The sequence below is a fragment of the Elephas maximus genome, chromosome 6, assembly GCF_024166365.1.
Source record: "Elephas maximus indicus isolate mEleMax1 chromosome 6, mEleMax1 primary haplotype, whole genome shotgun sequence".
NCBI lineage: Eukaryota > Metazoa > Chordata > Mammalia > Proboscidea > Elephantidae > Elephas > Elephas maximus.
This window is the reverse complement of record NC_064824.1, coordinates 40781988-40800044: the sequence shown is the minus strand read 5'-3', so window position 1 is coordinate 40800044 and position 18057 is coordinate 40781988.

Below are 18057 nucleotides of genomic sequence, written 5' to 3'. Positions count from 1 at the left end.
CTTGGGTCGAAGCCAGGGTCTATGCTCACCAGTTAGGTAACAAGAGAACGTCACTGGTTTCCATCTCCTGTTCTGTAAAATGAAGACCGTAACACCTGATTCATATCATTGTTACCAGTATTAAATGGGGAAATAAACGTTAAATACAGCCCAGCACCTGGCATCATGGAGATGAGCATTAAAAGATGTTAGTTCCCAAACCTCCTTGTTCCCACAGCTCCTCCTGTTCCGTTATTCATTCCTTCAACAAGCATGCACTGAGCCCAGGGCACTGTGCTAAGCCCTGAGAACACAGAGAGGAGTAAGACTGGCTCTCCTAGTTTTAAGAAGGAGGGCAGTGGTGTTGGGGCAGAGAGCGCAAAAGAGAGAGACAGCCAGAGACAGAGAGAGAGAGAGACAGACAGATTTTCCAGAGTAAGGTGACAAATACCTCTAGGGGGGTAGAAACCAGTGCTTAGGAGCACAAACCAGGAAAGAATAAAGCTTTCTGAGTGTATCTGGGAAAGCTTCAGAGGAGATATAATCCTTAAAATGGGATTTTAAAAAATAACTAAGACTGCATCAGGCAGAGAAGGTGAGAATTGAACAATATGCCCAAACCCAGGTGGCAGTGGATGGCCTTAGTATCTTTGGAAAAAATGAGACATTGAGTGGGGGCCAGAACATGGGAAAACGGCAGGAGAACAAGATTCTGGACTACTATGGAGTTTCGAATCATTGACCCAGCTGTAGAGCAGACTTTGGCGTGACTCTGTCACTCACTGGGCCTATGTGCAGGCAAGTTACACAATCCCCTATAAGCATGTATTTCCTACAAAATGGGAATGAACATAATATGCACTTTAGAGGGATGCACTGAGGATTTAATGAAGCAGTATAGGTAACGCATTTAGCACAGAGCCTGGCAAACAGTACACAATCAGTAAATATTAGCTCCTGGAGGCTACAGGAACCCATGAGAGTTTTAAATGGGACATTTATAGCATTATCAACAAAATGTTAATAGCAGATGATAAAGGTTTCCAGCTTTTTGAACTTTTGAGTAGTTTATACACATTATCATTAATTTAACTTCCTCTGATCCGTCAAGACATGTACATGTTTTTTCAAAAAAACCTCTAGAGTTATAGTAATGTCTCCTAGGCTAATGATACTGATCTGGCCTCAATAGCTCAAACTAAGCCATAAAAATAACAAGTACCTATTACCACGATATTCTAATTAAATATCCTAAACTTTATTTCAGGTATATGCAATCCAATTGGCAGAGTTAATTCAACCAAGAACATGCTAGCCAGTAAATAATAAATTCTCAGAAGCCAAAATTTCCATTTATACCTGTAAATAGAAAATTCAATTTAATGCAAAGTGTTAAATAAGACCAGTGGGCAATGAACCATACTAAACACATCATATGAAATGGATCAGTCATGCAACATGGTGACCAGAAAAGAAATTGGTGACATGTTCTGTAGATAAATGCCACGTGTTCACCCACACGTACTCACTCACGCAATACACACACACTGAGCAAGGCACAATCACAAAAGCACGGCATGTGTATGAAAAAATGTAGAAATTATGAATGAGTGGCTGGTACATTTCTCCACGCTTAAAACTTTTTGGTCATCTTCCATGGGATCATCTTTCCATGAAGAATGCTATTTTATACAACGCTAGGCAAAGCAGTTATTAGGAAGCTGAGCCTTGCCAATGGCTTCATTGAGGCTAAAAATCATTAAGGAGTGGGCTCAAGCATGTTCTTTATTGACACCTCCACCTTAGAAAAGCTCAGAAGTCACGTTCACAAATTTAGAACTAGAAAATACCTACAAAATTCTTCTCATTGTGAGACACACCAAATTAAAATAACAATATAGATCATTTTTTCCAATCTCAATCCAAACAAAAAAAATGCCTTGGGCTTCAGAGATGTTGAAGGTCATCCAAAGTGCTAGATTTGTGGCATATCTTAGGGTGTGTCTAGAAAGCAAGAGACTTGGGAAAAAAATTGGGAAGAACATGGATTTGATTTTTAAATATTTTTCATCTTTCTCTAAATAAATCATCATGCATCTGAGCTCAGAAAAAAATTAAAAAACCATATAGGTCACCTTTCACCAAGGTCACCAGGATGCTGACACCCTTAAGTGGGGTGTAATAACAACAGAGCAAAATCTTTGATGCTGATGTAACAACTTGCTTTTCCGTTTCCCAGAGTTTTAAGAGGATGCAGGCCAAAAAGACAAGCAAAGATTAGGGGCAAATTATTTGCATCTTATGTCCATGTGGCGGTGGTATTTTCAGTTGCCATTGAGTCCATTCTGACTCAATGCAACCCCACGTGTTCAGAATAGAACTGCTCCATAGGGTTTTTGAAGCCATGACCTTTCAGAAGATCACCAGGTGGGTTTGAACTGCCAACCTTTCCATTAGTAGTCAAGCGCTTAACTAATTGCGCCACTCAAGGGACTCCTAAAAAAACAGCACATCAGATCCTTTTCTTAATTATGTCAGCTGAGCTTAACATTTTCTTCTTGCTAAGAGTTTTGTTAATGAGACTAATACAGCAGAAGGAAGAAAGTTTTCTATGTTTACCCTCCTTAATCATTTCCCACTTTCACATCTTTAAGAAAAATTAGAATGTAGATTAACGAAAGAACAGTCGTTTCTTTTTAAATTCATTGTAGTTGTATTTGTTTTCTCAGTTGTTAGTTCCAAAGACCCAGTCATATCTGCTGTAAAAATTTTATTATTATTTAAGTATTTCTATATAATTAATAAGTAGTGATAATGTAGGACCACATCCAAAGAGCCACAGGCAAATGGAAAAAATACTGCAAATTACCAAATAAGTCCATTGAGTGAAACGTAAAGTAAAAATGAGTTTCAGAGACAGCTGGACATGTTTATGTAGGCAAGAGGGGTTGGAAGATATGCTGACAACACAGAGGTGTGTTGCAATAAACTTGAAGGAGACAGGCCATTGGGCCAACCACTCCTTTTCTATCCAGGAATTCCTTATGTTCTCATTAGTGTCTCACATACGGACAGCTGCATTATTAAAATTTGACCCTAAACTTGAATAAATGAAAAAGTTTGGTGTCTCCATTTCCTTCTTCCTTTACATATTAAACACACACACACACACACACTCACTCACAATTTGGACAGTTTCACTTTTGTTCAGGGAACCATTTCACATCCAGACACCAGATTTTTGTGACTCAAAGCCAAAGATGGGGGAAAAGCTTGGTGAACAAGCTTGTTCTAATCATGTCCACCTTCGACTGATACAAGTACATGTTCATGGCACCTCACTTTCATAAATTCAACATTCTAAACAGTCCTTTGAAAGACCACCTTTAGTACCGAGTACTAAGGCCTCCAGTTTCTATAGCTGAAGAGAAAATGTCTTACGGGTTAGAGAAAAAGGGCAGCTCTCTTCATCCCTTTATCTTTCTTCATCTTTTAAAATATGTCATCAGGAAAGACTTTATAGAGGATTGGTTGGAAGCCAAGAGTTTCGCTGACCCTTTTAGTCATCCCCGTGTCACATTTCTTGCCTCAGGAACTGGTTGAGATTTGAACACATTCCCATTTTAATTTATACAGTGTGGGCATAACCTGCATCTGAATATAAATACCAAACACCTGCGTTAACAACAACAAAAAAAAAACCAAACCTATTGCCATCCAGTGGATTCCAACTCATATCAACCCTATAAGACGGAGTAGAATTTCCCCATAGGGTTTTCGAGGAGCAGTCAGTGGATTCAAACTGCCAACCTTTTGGTTAGCAGCCAGGCTCTTAATCAATCCACCACCAGGGCTCTAACACCTGCATTAGTGCTTTACAATTAACAAGCTCTTGGGTCCCCAGTGTCTCCTTTGCTCTAAATCATGATCCCACTAAAAAAAAAAAAGATCCCACTAAGTGGGTGATATTATCTTGTTATCTATTACATATGTAGAAACTGAGATCTAAAGAAGTTCATCAGCTTGGCCAAAATCACTTGTTGAAGAGGTAGGTGCCTGGGTTTAATCTTATGTTGCCTGGCTCAGGCCATTTTGTAATACACCTGGGAACATGGGTATAAGAATGGATTTATACTCAAACAGAAAGTAATGCTCCATTTTTAATGTAACTTTTAAATTAAAATTGAGCAAAACATAAATAAATGATGAGTTTCTATCCATTGAGTCAATTTCTAAAGACCCAACCCATGGCATGCTAACAATGTGTACGTATGTGCTGTCTAGTTATCTCAACTAAAGGGTAAACATACTTAGGGGGAAAACATGCGTATATACACAAATTAAGATTTCTTTGGAGTCCTTGGGGGTGCAAACAATTAACCTGTTTGGCTGCCAACTGAAAGTTTGGTGATTTGAGTCAATCCAGAGACTCCTAGGAAAAAAAGTCCTAGTGATCCACTTTCAAAAAATCAGCCATTGAAAACCCTATGGAGCCCAGTTCTACTCTGACACGCAGGTGGCTGCCTTGAGTCAAAACTGATGGGATGGCAACTGGTTTAAAGACTTCTCTATAGTTTTCTTATCAATGATTTTTGGCTTAGGTAAAAAATGTACAACCATTAATGTCAATGGGTACTAAAGTTGTAGATTTGTCTTAATTTCAAGCATCATACCTTTCACAGCAAAAACCCAAGCCCTAACTATGTTCTGATCAGCTGACAACTCTAATCAGTCTGTAAAGTCTTGCTGGAAATAATATTCTCCAAATAAAACCAAAGCCACATTCAAATCATATTAACAGTTCTTGTTGCAAGCATAAGCCTTATTCAATATATGGGCATAGCAGATATTACTGGGATACAAATAAATAGATGATAGAGGTGCAGTGGTGGCAGCAGGAAGAAGGCTGCTGAACGAGCCTGACATCTACGAAAGACTCAGGCCCCTAAAGTCCCTGAAGGACAGCCTCAGCTCCACAATCCCTTCCGATGTGCTTATTGTATCTGTGCCGGTGCCTGTTTTGCACCCTGGTTCTCTCCTGGAACAGGTGCCCTGGCTGGCCTGAACTCCAGTTTGAGGCTACTCCCCTGATAATCTGTTTAGTTCTTGCCAATCTCCTCCTGTCAGTGTATAGAGAGCCTGTTCATGAGGCCCAGCAGCTGATTGGAGTCCTATTACAAGCAAGGCAGAACCCCCAGAAAGTAAGAGACTCTACCTCATACTTGGCAAGAAGGACTACCACCCACCAGAATGAACCCTTGAATATTGAAGTCAGCCTCCTGAGTCCTTTGTTCACCAAAGCCCTTTAGATGTTATAATTGGAACGCTAGCCTACCTCCTTGTAGCTCTGATCCTAGTCTTTAGCCCTTCTCCCTTCCAGCCTATTCTGTGGCTCAACATGCCTGTAGGCCAGCCTGAAAGGGTTATAACATGTCGCAGGTGATTTAAACTAATTTCAGTGGTGGTTGATGAATTTCAAGGGCCTGACCTCCTGTGCATTAGGAAGATCTAATTCGCCTTCACTTTATTTTGTAGCTATCATTTGACTAGATGGGCTTGCCTTCTTTGCTCAACAGCATTCATCACGAACAGTCTGTCTTCCCTGCCAGACTGTAAGAACCAGGTCAGTCTTGATCACCGCTGCATCCTTTCTCCCAGCAGGGTACTCAGCACATAACTGGTTGCCATTGAGTCGATTACGACTCGTAGGGACCCTATAGGACAGAGTAGAACTGCCCCATAGAGTTTCCAAGGCGTGCCTGGTGAGCTTGAACTGCTGACCTTTTGATTAGCAGATGTAGCTCTTAACCACTATGCCTCCAGGGTTTCCGCCCAGCACATAGTGGGGGCTTTAAGAGCATTTGCTGAATGAATAAGTACATGATACATGTGCGTGATTGTCAATTAAGTAATCCTTTAGCTTAGGAAATGAAGTGCCCTATCACATATCCAGATTTATCAATTGGCTGATAATGTTGACGCATAGGCCAGTACATTTACACTAACTTTAACATATTTATGAATAGAAGCATGTTTTGAAAAACTGCTTAACCAATTTCTGTGAGTAGGGAGGGGAAAAATGATAAGGATCTTTTCATTCAGTTGTTGTTTCACAATATATACAGAATTTGTTTTGTATCTTGTATTGTTTTGTATCTTGCCCCCTGAAGAATGAGCTAAAGCACAAATGTATTAAATAATATGTTTTTATCTACCAGTTTATGTTATGTGAAGTTTTTCTCCCTTCAAAGGTGTTTTTGCTAAATTTGCTTTATGAAATTTTGAGTTAAGAGAAGAAAACAGCAACCTGTTACTGGAAGTAATATCCTATTCAACAACAGAACTATTTAAAATATATATTTTATTGGTAATCATATTTATAAGGAAAATTTATTCTGGAAAGCTACAGGTAACATATATTTAGATATTCTCATAACATACTTAAAACTATGAATTTTATAAAATTGATGAAGGAACAATTTTTTTTTCATGTTCCATCTCTACATAATTCCTGCCCCTACTCTCTCATCCAAAATAAACCCAATTATTTTTCCAATTTCACTCCCAAATGATTCACTATCGTACCTCGAATAACTCTATTTATAATTTGGTTTCTTTGTGTACCAAAACCAAGTAACACATTAGTTAGGAAGAACAAAAGAAAAAAAACAAAAACACTACTCTTCAGGCTGATGTCCTAAAACTAAAGTGTGTGTGTAGATGTGTGTGTCTGCCATGTGTGTGTATGTATGTATTCTGTGTGTGTGTGTTTGTGTATATACGAGTGTGTGTATGGGTGTGTATACATGTGTGGGTATCTGTGTGTGTACACATACGTACATGTGTATTGTGTGTGTGTGTGTGTAATATGTACATAATTTCTCTGCATAAGAAGTTGTATCATTCAGGGACTAATCTGAGTCTCATAGGACTCTGAGTTCAATTTCTTCTTTGACAGTGACCCCAAGTAGCTCTGAGCCAGCCCTTTCGCCACCCCATTTCCTCATCTGTCCCATAAAAAATAATAACAGTTGCCTTTTACCAGTTTTACAAAGATGTTTCCATATCTGAAACAAACTCGGGACTTCCAAAATGAGTTTGATTATTTTGACTTACTTCCATCAAAATCTTCTTCCTTCTTTTCCGGAGTAGACATAATAAGAGTTATCAACCTTAAAGGTTTATTTTAAAGATCAAGTGAGATAATGCATGCAAAAAAGCTTTAAAATTTGAAAATACTTTACAAGAGATACTTTTGCAAATGTGGGTCTATGTGAATCCAAGTTCTTCAAAAATACAATAAGATGTTACCAGCGTTTGGGTTTTCTGGTGATATGAAGCTCAAGAATGCTATCGGTCTGTTGCTAAATGCCCTGTCAGTGTAATACGCATGCACTTTGCATTCTTTGTCTAATAATGAAAATAATTTGTTCCATGACATTCATATTCTGCTCAAAAAATGTTTTTTAGGTGTCCACTCTGTGCCAGATACTTGCTAGAAGTTGGGAGTATGAGGATCAAGAAGACACTGTCCCTGACCTTATGGAGGTCATATTCTACTGGAGAGAAGACATATGAAAGAGTGGTTGCAGTGCAAATTGTCACGTCCTACAGGTCACCAAAGAGCCAGCCTCAGGCTTCCTGGAAGAGATGACATGCAAACTGAGTTAAAAAAAAAAAACAGGAATCGGCAGTTGAAGAGAGTAAGAAAGAGCTTTCCTGGTGGAGTAAGCAGCATGGGCAAAGGCCCTAGCATTGGAAATGGCATGGTTTGTTCAGGGGAAAATATGAACAGTATCACTATAATCTAGCATCTGAACTCACGTACATCCAGGATGAGGGACGAGAATCAGGATCAGCAGAAACCTGGTTCCTATGTGGTAGAGGACAGACATACCTCCACTCTCCAACTTTTTCACTATTTCTGACACCAGTCGTTCTCCCCATGACACTCTCTACTTCTCTGCTGGTTTCAATAATTCAATGCAATGGTCACACAGAACTCATAGACCATATTTACCATTACATGGTTTATTAGGGAAGTAACAGGCTACAACTCAGGATCAGAATCAACTGGGAAGTAACAGGATGCAACTTAGGAGACACGATACAGTTCATCAGTCAGGACAGCTTCCAAAGAAGACAGCTCTCAGCTTCTTGTCAGCCTTGCCTCCAAGCAGGCCTTTTCTCTTGGCTGTGCCATCCAGCAGCCTCTGCTGTCAGGTCCAGCTTAGACTCTGCCCTGCTCAGGAAAGAGTTACAGCTTTTTAGCTCCACCAGCAAGCCTCCTGGCCAAAGGCTCTTCTAGCTCTCTCTCTGTGTGGGACCACAAGCCCACCACAGCAATCTCTTTCTCTCTCTCTCTCTGTGGGCCAACAAGCCCATCTTGATGTCTCCCACCAGTCTCCTGGTTCCCACTGCTCATACTGCTGCCACCGTTTCTCTGCCACTGGGCTCTGTGGGACTTGCTGCTGCTTCTTGCCATTGTCAGCATTACAGTTCTCTCTTCTGCATCTAGAAGGTCCTCGGCACGGGGATGCCAGGTCGAGCCACTCCAGACTCTTCTTGATGATAGTGAGGTCCCCCTCAACTTCTGTGGGATTGGACCCTATATTCTGCTTCAAGGCATGGTCCTCCCAGCTGGGCCAAAAACTGACCAATCCCCACAAGGTCACTTAATCTTTATTGGGTGGTTTTATACACCTTATTTGCATAGTTAACTGACCAATCCCTGCAAGGTGTATAAAATAGACGGATCACAGGGCAGGCCGTGGCCCAATAAATTATTTTTGGCACAATTATAAACCCAAGCCCAGAAAGGCCATAAAGAGAAACCCATTGCACTGCAATAACAAAAATTACAAAAGTATAATTAATCTGCTGGTTGAAGAGTGGTGGCAGAAGAATTTAAGAAATTAAAATGTTCCACCTAAGAGTGCTTCATGTGCTTTTCTTTGATCCTACGCTTCTCACAGTGGGGTACTCAAACCCTGAAGATATGTAGGACTAACATGCACAGCTTCTTGGAATCTCATTGTCACCGAAAAAAATATAGGAGAAAAGCATAGTTTAAATTAAGGCATTATTAATTCAAAATGATACTTGTAAATGTTAAAACACCCATGAGAGTTGTCTCACAGAAGGAGTTTGAGAAGCACAGGGGTAGGTGATAGGCGGTCAAAGATGGCTTTTATGTTCAGGAGTGACAAGGTCAGATACATGTTTTAGATCAATCACTCACTCTGGTGATGTTGTAAAGAATAGACATGAGGGAGCAAAATTTGGAAACAGGATGGCCAGTTAGGAGGTTGGTGCAGTCTTCCAGGAAAAAGATGATGAGTAGCTGAGTAGGAGTGCGAATTTAGAGAGACAGGAATGCACTTGAGAAATATGCAGGGGTAAGAGCAATAGCAGTTGTTATGTATTTCAATGTGGGGGTTAAGGATAAACCCAGAGTTTGGGGTTGGAAGACTGGATGGACAATGGTGCCATTCAGCAAGCTAAGGAATACGCAAGAGAATGGAAAGTTTGAAGAAGGTTATGATTTCAGCTTTGAACGTGTAAATTTCTACATGTTCATGGAACTCCAGGTGAAGATGACCAGAATTCATGCTGATAGTCTTCCACCTTGTAAACAATAGCAAGCGTTTGCAAGGTTGTCAGAGTTAGGGGGCATTTTGCTTGATCTCCTTTCTGACTTTCAGTGACCACCTTCAGCGTTCATACGTGAGCTAGTCTTTGCTCTTCATCTGTTCCCTGATGCCTGTCAACACACAGGACAGAGTAGTAACTGCCGGGGCATGGTTTTCTTAGACAGGCATTGGCCTACTAGTTCTGTGTGGTTCCCTGGTTTTCTATCCTTTTCAATAGCAGCAGCACATGTCATTGACAATTTGGACTGACCATAAATAAGTAGCCCAGAAGAAAATTCAATATATCATGCATCAATCCCTTAGTCCCCTGAGCTCCTATTTCTGCACTCTATTTCACCTCCAATGACTTCTTCCTCATCTCCAATCTAGTTCCTAGCCTCCCAGTTGCAATAAAACAGATACTGATCTCAGGTGGGGAATAAGCAACAGAAACAGATGAACTCATAACACACAAAGTTCTTATGTCCCTTTCTTCTGTCTTCAAGCAAATGTCCCTAGTAATTAATCAGGAAAAGAAAATGTAGCAAAAACTTATCAACCAAATGGTTCCAAAATTCCAAAAGAAGCTGTAAATATGGTCCTTTTTAGAAGATCAGGTTCTGACTAGAGTATGAGAAAGGGTAACAGTTGTTCTGATGAAGTCATTTTTAAATTCTTGTCAGTGATTTGAAGAGGAATAACTGATGTATGTTGAAGAAAGCGGTGAGATTTTTAAATAGTTCGGACGCTACAGGGAGCTTTTTTTTTTTCTTAAAGCAATGTACTCAGAAGTGTTGGCAAGATTTTATTTGAATGTAGCAGTGCTTATGTGAGGAAGTTATTTTGAATTACCCTAGTATAAATATGTATGACTTTATTTGTATTGAAAATTTCCTTTGCAAGTGAGCGACTGAGGGACTGTTATATCTCTATTGCTTTGTAAATGATTTAGGTATTTCATTTTGGAAATAAAATATTACACCCAGAATTCAAAAATAATATCAGAATCCTGTTTGTGCCCACAGGTGATTTTTGCACCTACACTAATACCTTTTAACTCTTAGTTGCCATGTAGAACAAAGGAATTTGTTGTCTTAAGTCTGGCTTGTTTATACAGCAAGCATCCATTCAGCAGATATTTATTTATCCAGCATTTCTCATGCACCAAGCACTATGCCAGGCACTTGGCACACAGCAATAGTATTGAACTGCTTCTCCTTCACAATATATTTAAGTAAACATTCTGTTTCTTCCAGGTGATTTTCCATAACAGTGGAAACCTCAAATCCTAGGGTCATAACTTACTACCTGAAAATGGCAAGAGGAGGTAAGGGCCCTGAGCAATAGGGCCCGAAGCACAGAAAAGATAAAAGGGGAGGATATTGAAGATTTTTTATTATAAGGAGGAATCTAACTTTTTCCCCCTAACACCTTCGGGCACCCAGTAGCTGTTCTACACCGAAGTGAAGCAGCTGGGAGAAAAATTCGCCAACCCGTTGGCTGGTGGAGCCTGTACAGTTACTGCATGAAGAAGGAACAAAACAAAACTACTCATCCTTCTTTGTTTTCTTTCTTTAGCTGTTGTGTGGTGTTGAGTGGGGCAGGAAGATCATTTAACCTAAATCACAACTTCACACTTGCCCACGTTAGCAAACCATAACTTTACCACTCTGCTCCCTTCACTCCTTACAATTTCTTTCCTTCTTCAGAGTGAATCTCTTATTAAATTTTAATCTATGTACCTAAAACCCAACCATCCAAAGATTCATCAGAGCCAGTTAAAGGGTAAGACAAATATATACACACAATTCTACATTTGCGCCTTCATTTTTTCTGGCTGTATATAGAATTGACACAGAAGAAGGAAAATAAAATAGTTTGTGGTAAATAATGTAATTGCGTAAATACCAAGATCCCACTGCCATGAAGTCCATCCAGATCATAGAGACCCTGTAGGACAAAACAGAACCGCCCCCGTAGGGTTTCCAAGGAGCAGCTGGTGGATTCGAACTGCCAACCTTTTGGTTAACAGCCAAGCTCTTACCAGTGTGCCACCAGGGCTACATAACCATATGAAGGGTTTGTGCAGGTCTAAGGGTCCTGATCGCTGCCTGCTACCCTCTCTCATCTATCCTCATTCTTATGTCAAACTGTTACAAGTTCAAAATAGAAGATCAGTTTACATTTCTTTAAGACTTTTAAATGAATGATAGATTCTGCAACCAACTACAAATATTTACTACATAACAGGCACTGTTTCAGGTAGTTGTGAAAAATACATCATCAATAGATCACCTTCCTTTGTCAAATAAATTAATACTTGGAGATCCTACGTAAGCAATGGTTACAACTTTGCCACATGATAATGATTTGCTTCAATACCATAAAAGCATTGCTTTGTCCCAAGTTCAAAGTCCAAGGTGATTTCAAATGACATTCATGAGCACGTTTTGCCCAGCCCTAAACTCATTTTTCTAAACCATACAAGAATCTTCTCAAGTAGAAGCAAAACTTAAATGTAGATCTTCTTTACAGAATAGCTATGAGAAAACTACTATAAACTTTTCAATATCCCACATACATGCTAAATGATAATAACCCAGTGCCATCGAGTCGATTCCGACTTATAGTCGACTTATAGCGACCCTAAAGGACAGGGTAGAACTGCCCCATAGGGTTTCCAAGGAGTGCCTGGTAGATTCGAACCCCAATCTTCTGGTTAGCAGCCATAGCTCTTAACCACTACACCACCAGAGTTTCCTAAATGGTAATAGGTAATAATATATTCTAGGGCCATGTTGATTTCTCCAAACTGAAATTCCATATACATAGCAAATAGATAATTTCAGGTTTAAAAGCATGGGATTTTTTTTTTTTTTTCTTGTTTTAAAAGGCCAAGTATTCACTGTGAACTTTCAGCTCTATTCTGCCCCTCTTGTCTAGAAGGGTGCTAGCTGTGTGCCAAGAACAATAGGTAAGCCAGTCTCCCTCAACCCAGGAAAATTACCCCTTTGCCACAGGAACCATACTTCTGGCTCCACAATGGCCAAGGAAAAACCTAATAGGAACAGATTTTTGCATGTGTAGCAAAGTTAAGTTCCAGAAAGAGAGAAAGAAGCCTGGTTTGCACTGTAGCAGAACTACTGGAACAATATACTCCTGTGTCCACAGCCTAGTCATCCCAGACACCCTCCTTTCTAGGGGATAGGGTAGAAAAGTCACATACACAGTAGACCATGCCAGGGCCTGCTGACACAACCCTACTTCCAAACTTGCCAGCAGGAGAATGAAGCAATGTCCATACTGTATACATACTCCTACCTTTTTTTTCATAATTAATTTTTATTGTGCTTTAAGTTCAAGTTTACAAATCAAGTCAGTTTCTTATATAAAAATTTATACACATCTTGGTATATACTCCTAATTGCTCTCCCGCTAATGAGACAGCACACTCCTTCCCTCCACTCTTTCTCCTCATGTCCATTTGGGCAGCTTCTGGCCCCCTCTGCCCTCTCATCTCCCCTCCAGAAAGGATATGCTAACACAGTCTCATGTGACTACTTGATCCAAGAAGGCTGTTCTTCACCAGTATCATTTTCCATCCCATATTCCAGTCCAACCCCTATCTGAAGAGTTGGCCCCGGCAATGGTTCCTGTCTTGGACTAAGAGAAGGTCTGGGGACCATGACCTTGGGTCCTTCTAATCCCAGTGTGACCACTAAGTCTGGTCTTTTTATGAGAATGTGGGGTCTGCATCCCACTGCTCTCCTGCTCCCTCAGGGGCTCTCCGTTGTGTTCCCTGTCAGGGCAGTCATCGGTTATGGTTGGTCACCATCTAGTTCTTCTGGTCTCAGGCTGATGTAGCCTCTGGTTTATGTGGCCCTTTCTGTCTCTTGGGCTCATAATTACCTTGTGCCTTTGGTGGTCTTCATTTTTCTTTGCTCCAGGCGGGTTGAGACCAATTGATGCATCTTAGATGGCCGCTTGCTAGCGTTTAAGACCCCAGATGCCACTCACCGAAGTGGGATGCACAATGTTTTCTTAATAGATTTTATTTATTTATTTATTTTTAACAGCTATTTCAGCACTCACCTGAGGGTGGGAAGGCAATGACGCAGGCAAAGTTTCTTAGTGCTATTCCATTCCTCATCACCACCACCCCCCTCCCCGCCACCGACTCCTGCAAGCTGCTAAAGTTTTGGCAAGAGTAGGTCAAGATCTGTGAAAGATATTAAGAACCTCTTGTTTTCAACCTTGAATAAACAGAACACTGACAGATCTTCACCACACTTAAATCCATTGACTTCGAGTCGATTCCAACTCATAGCACCCCTACAGGACAGAGTAGAACTGTCCCATAAGGTTTCTAAGGAGTGGCTGGTGGATTCAAACTGCCGACCTTTTGCTCAGCAGCTGAGCTCTTAACCACTGCACCACCAGAGCTCTTCACCACACTTAGCTGACAGCAAAAGTGATTCCTCCTGTGGCAGGTCTTATAGGAGGAATTATCTGGAAAAAAGTTTTTCTTACAATTGCAAATGGAAATATAAAATGTGTAATCAATTTTAAAGTATATTTATTCATCTCAGCTGTTAATATCATAATGCTTATTATCTTGAGTACCTCATGTTTTTTTAATACAAATTAAGGAATCATATGAGCCTATTGCTTTTCCAATTTTGTTATCAGTAACCATTAATTTATGTAAAATGTAGAAATGGGTTAAATACTTGCTCATAATAAAAATAAAAAACAAAATAATAAAAATCACCTAAAAGCCATGCTACATCCACTCTGCTTTTCTATAGTTCATCTTTGTATATTGACCATAGAAGGGAATTACACTTATACTGTACCAGATATTTTATTTATATAATCATAATTTTTCACTACAGTCAACTTGTAGTTGATTCAGACTCATGACAATTCTATGTATGTCAGAGTAGAACTGTGCTCCATAGGGTTTTCAATGGCTTATTTTTCAGAAACAAATTTCCAGCCCTTTCTTCCAAGGTGCCTCTGGGTGGACTCTAACCTCCAACTTGAAAAATTAGGTTCCCAGGGGTTAAATGACTTTTGCTTAATACACAGTTAGTAATCATAAGGCAGGGAGTTAAACCCAGTTGATTTAAATCCAAAACCTATATCCTTCTCACTCTAATTCACTATTGTTGCAGAGAATATAAAGAACTTAGTTGTCAAATGCACTGATGTCCAGTTTCCAGTTACTAAGTGCCAAAAGAAGTTGTATAACAAGTAAAAACTATTCCTAGATACACTTGGGCCATGATATCTCCTTCATGACTAACTTGCCTGCACTCGGGACCAACCCTGAGCTAGCGGGAACCTGCCTATGGGAGCTTTTCCGGAGACCGGACCAGGAAATGTGCTTTAATTGAGAAACTAGAGGCAGCAAAGCCAGAGAAAGCATTCAAGAACCTGAGCCAATATTATAACTAGAAAAATGAGCCTAAGTGCTAGGTCCAAAAGGAAGAAAAAAAAAAAAAAAAGAGCCATACATGGAAAAACAAGAACCAAGAGGGCTGGAAGTGGGTCACGATGCTATGTTCGAAGTGGTTCAGAAGGATGCCTGTGAATGGTGAGACGATGTTATATGTCACATGATGTTATATGTCACATGTACATGGTGTTGACCGTGGAGGTGGACCTGGCAAATTCAAGGGCCATGAAGTGCCAGACACTTGAATTTGGGGGGAAGTTACTGATTCTCTCTAGGATTTCTCATTGAACAAAATGGGTCCAGTCGCGACACCCTCACATCTGCTATCAAAATTAAATGATATGTGAATGGATTTCGCACTGTGCCAGACCTACAGAAGTAGGTTTTTTTCCTCAGCTATTAATATTTCATAATTGTGACAATCATGAAGATTATGATAACTTTTTAAAGTAACATTTTTATATTTGAGTACCAAACAACTCCAGAAAAATCACCCTGTGAATGGTGCAAAATTAGAACTGAGTACAGTACAAAATTTATAGTTTTGATGTTTTATCAGAATAAGAAATATTAGAGAGGATGCAGCAGCATGGAGTTATTCCTGGGTCACTAAATTTTTTTTTTTTTTAAACAATTTGTAGGTGCAAACCATTTCTGTTCCCATGCCCCTTGAAAAAAGGGAAAAAAAAAATAAAGTACAGGTTACTTCCCAGCCCGTAGGCAGATGTCCAAATGGTCCTTTTGGTAGTTTTGTCCTGCAAGGAACAAAGAATGGATCCTTTGAGAAAAGAAACATTTAAGAGACCCTTTGAGATCTACAAATAGACATAGGTGTTTTGAGGAGTACTTAAAGAAAAAAAAAGCCATCGGTAGTGGGATTAACTATCATAATAGTTTTTCCCCCTGGCACTTGCATTGATTTTCCAGCTTTTGCATCATGAAGAAAATCTGGACTTGTGAATGTTTAAGAAACAAGAGAATTGCATTTTCCATTTAATACACTGATCCCTCCCCCCACCCCATGAGTACTTGAAATTAGCACAAACCCCAGAATAAATGCAATTCCAAAAGGGAAGGCTCAGTTCATTATGAATGGTCTTAGAGCAAATAGTGCTCTGACAGCCAAACTCCTGGTCTCCAAATCTGTAAGTTTGCCCCTTTTTTTTTACAAGTCTTACTCAATACTGCTTCTGAGCTTATGCACATTTAACCCTTACACTCAAGGCCATACGTTACTAAAGGACACGAGAGATTTCTAATTCCCTGTTTGTACCCAAAAAATTCTGATATTTATAACCAAATTATGACCATATCTAATACTGTAAATCAATGGCTGGACTAACAGAATAAAGAAAATGCAGTATTTTCATTTCTGAGCCTACACATCCTTTGAACAGTTCTGAAGAATCATAGACCGGCCATAACCCTTATGATGTTTTCTATTTTATTTCCTCACTTAATGACACAACATTCATTTTCAATAGGAAGAATATGAATGACACTAAGAGTTAAGTAGTTTTCTAATAGTCACAATTAATTTACACTGTCTTTAGTTTAGCTGTATGTTCCATGTTATTTTTAACCTTTCATTATAAAAATAATTATAATAAAGCTACAATTTAGCGACGTTTTGTGCATTACTTAATTTAATTCTCAAAAAACCCCACGGAATAGGGCTATTAGTGTATCCATGTTGTAGGTAAGGAAACAAGCTTACAGGAAATTGCCTGTGATCACACAGGTATTAGTCGGCAGGGCTAGTGTTCAAACTTGGGACTTCAACTAGCATAAGGGGTATAAAAATATCATGGATCTGCTTACTTAATCATTTTTAAATAACTTTAAATCAGCCCATACATTAATATGTAAAAGATAAAAAATTATCCTAAAGACCAGGCCTGAATTATTTGTCAATGGCCTCAATTTTCCACTTTTTTTGACCTGCTATAGACATAACCAAAAAGTTCAATGACCAAATCCCAAATGGAAAATATGGTGTATAAACAGTGCATATATACGGATTTGGGGAGTGACTTGATTTTACATAAGGTATTGTTGTTCCTGATTAATTGTAGTTCTGCCACATATTTGTATGTGCTTGCTATATAAATGGTTTACAAATTGTTATGAACTTTTACAGATACGTGAAAATTACAGCTCCATAAATAAACTTTTACAAGTGCAGAAGAGAAATTTTACATTAAAATATTACTTTGTTTCTTGGTCCTGAGAGAACACTTTAAAAAAAAATTTTTTAAATCAAGCATTAGATATGCAAATATGTGTTCAGATCAGAGACACCAAAATTATGCAAATGATTAATTATTCATCATAAAATGTCAATTAATAATTACAAAGCATAAAAGGCATCTTTCTAAGGCATCTTTATTTTTCTTGGCCTATAAAGGGCTTAATATACACGTTCACTTAACTTGGAAAAAGTTTTAAAAATTCAATGAAGTAAACAAATTGTAAACAAGTGCAAACTCTGAATTTTAACAAGAGAACAACAAATGTGCCCAAAGTGAAGAAAAGACCAAAAAGAAAAAGGAAGACAAAAAACAGCCACATTCATGACATGTTCAGCCTCATGTTCACTCACTTGCTAGGTCATAGACGGCGACCTGGTCAAGATAAAACCCAAAAAGTCAAGTGAATTTGCTTAGCAATCTGCAAAATACATGACATGATGTTTCTGTCTGAACTGATCAGTCTTCGAGTGGTGGGGGTGATGTGGGAACATGTTACACTTTCCAAAAAGTCATTAAAAGAGAATACACTGAGTTTCTTAAATTTACCTACTGTAATCTCTAAAGTCTGCTAAGCACTGCTGAAGTATCACTATAAATGAGAAAAATTTTCACATTGCCTTAATTTTGAACAGCTTCCCCATGCAAAGTATTATTCATTTTTTTCCGGGAAGATTGTATCATTTTAAAGAAAAATTGTCTTCTGAAGCTGCTGTGATAATACAGAACAATAAGC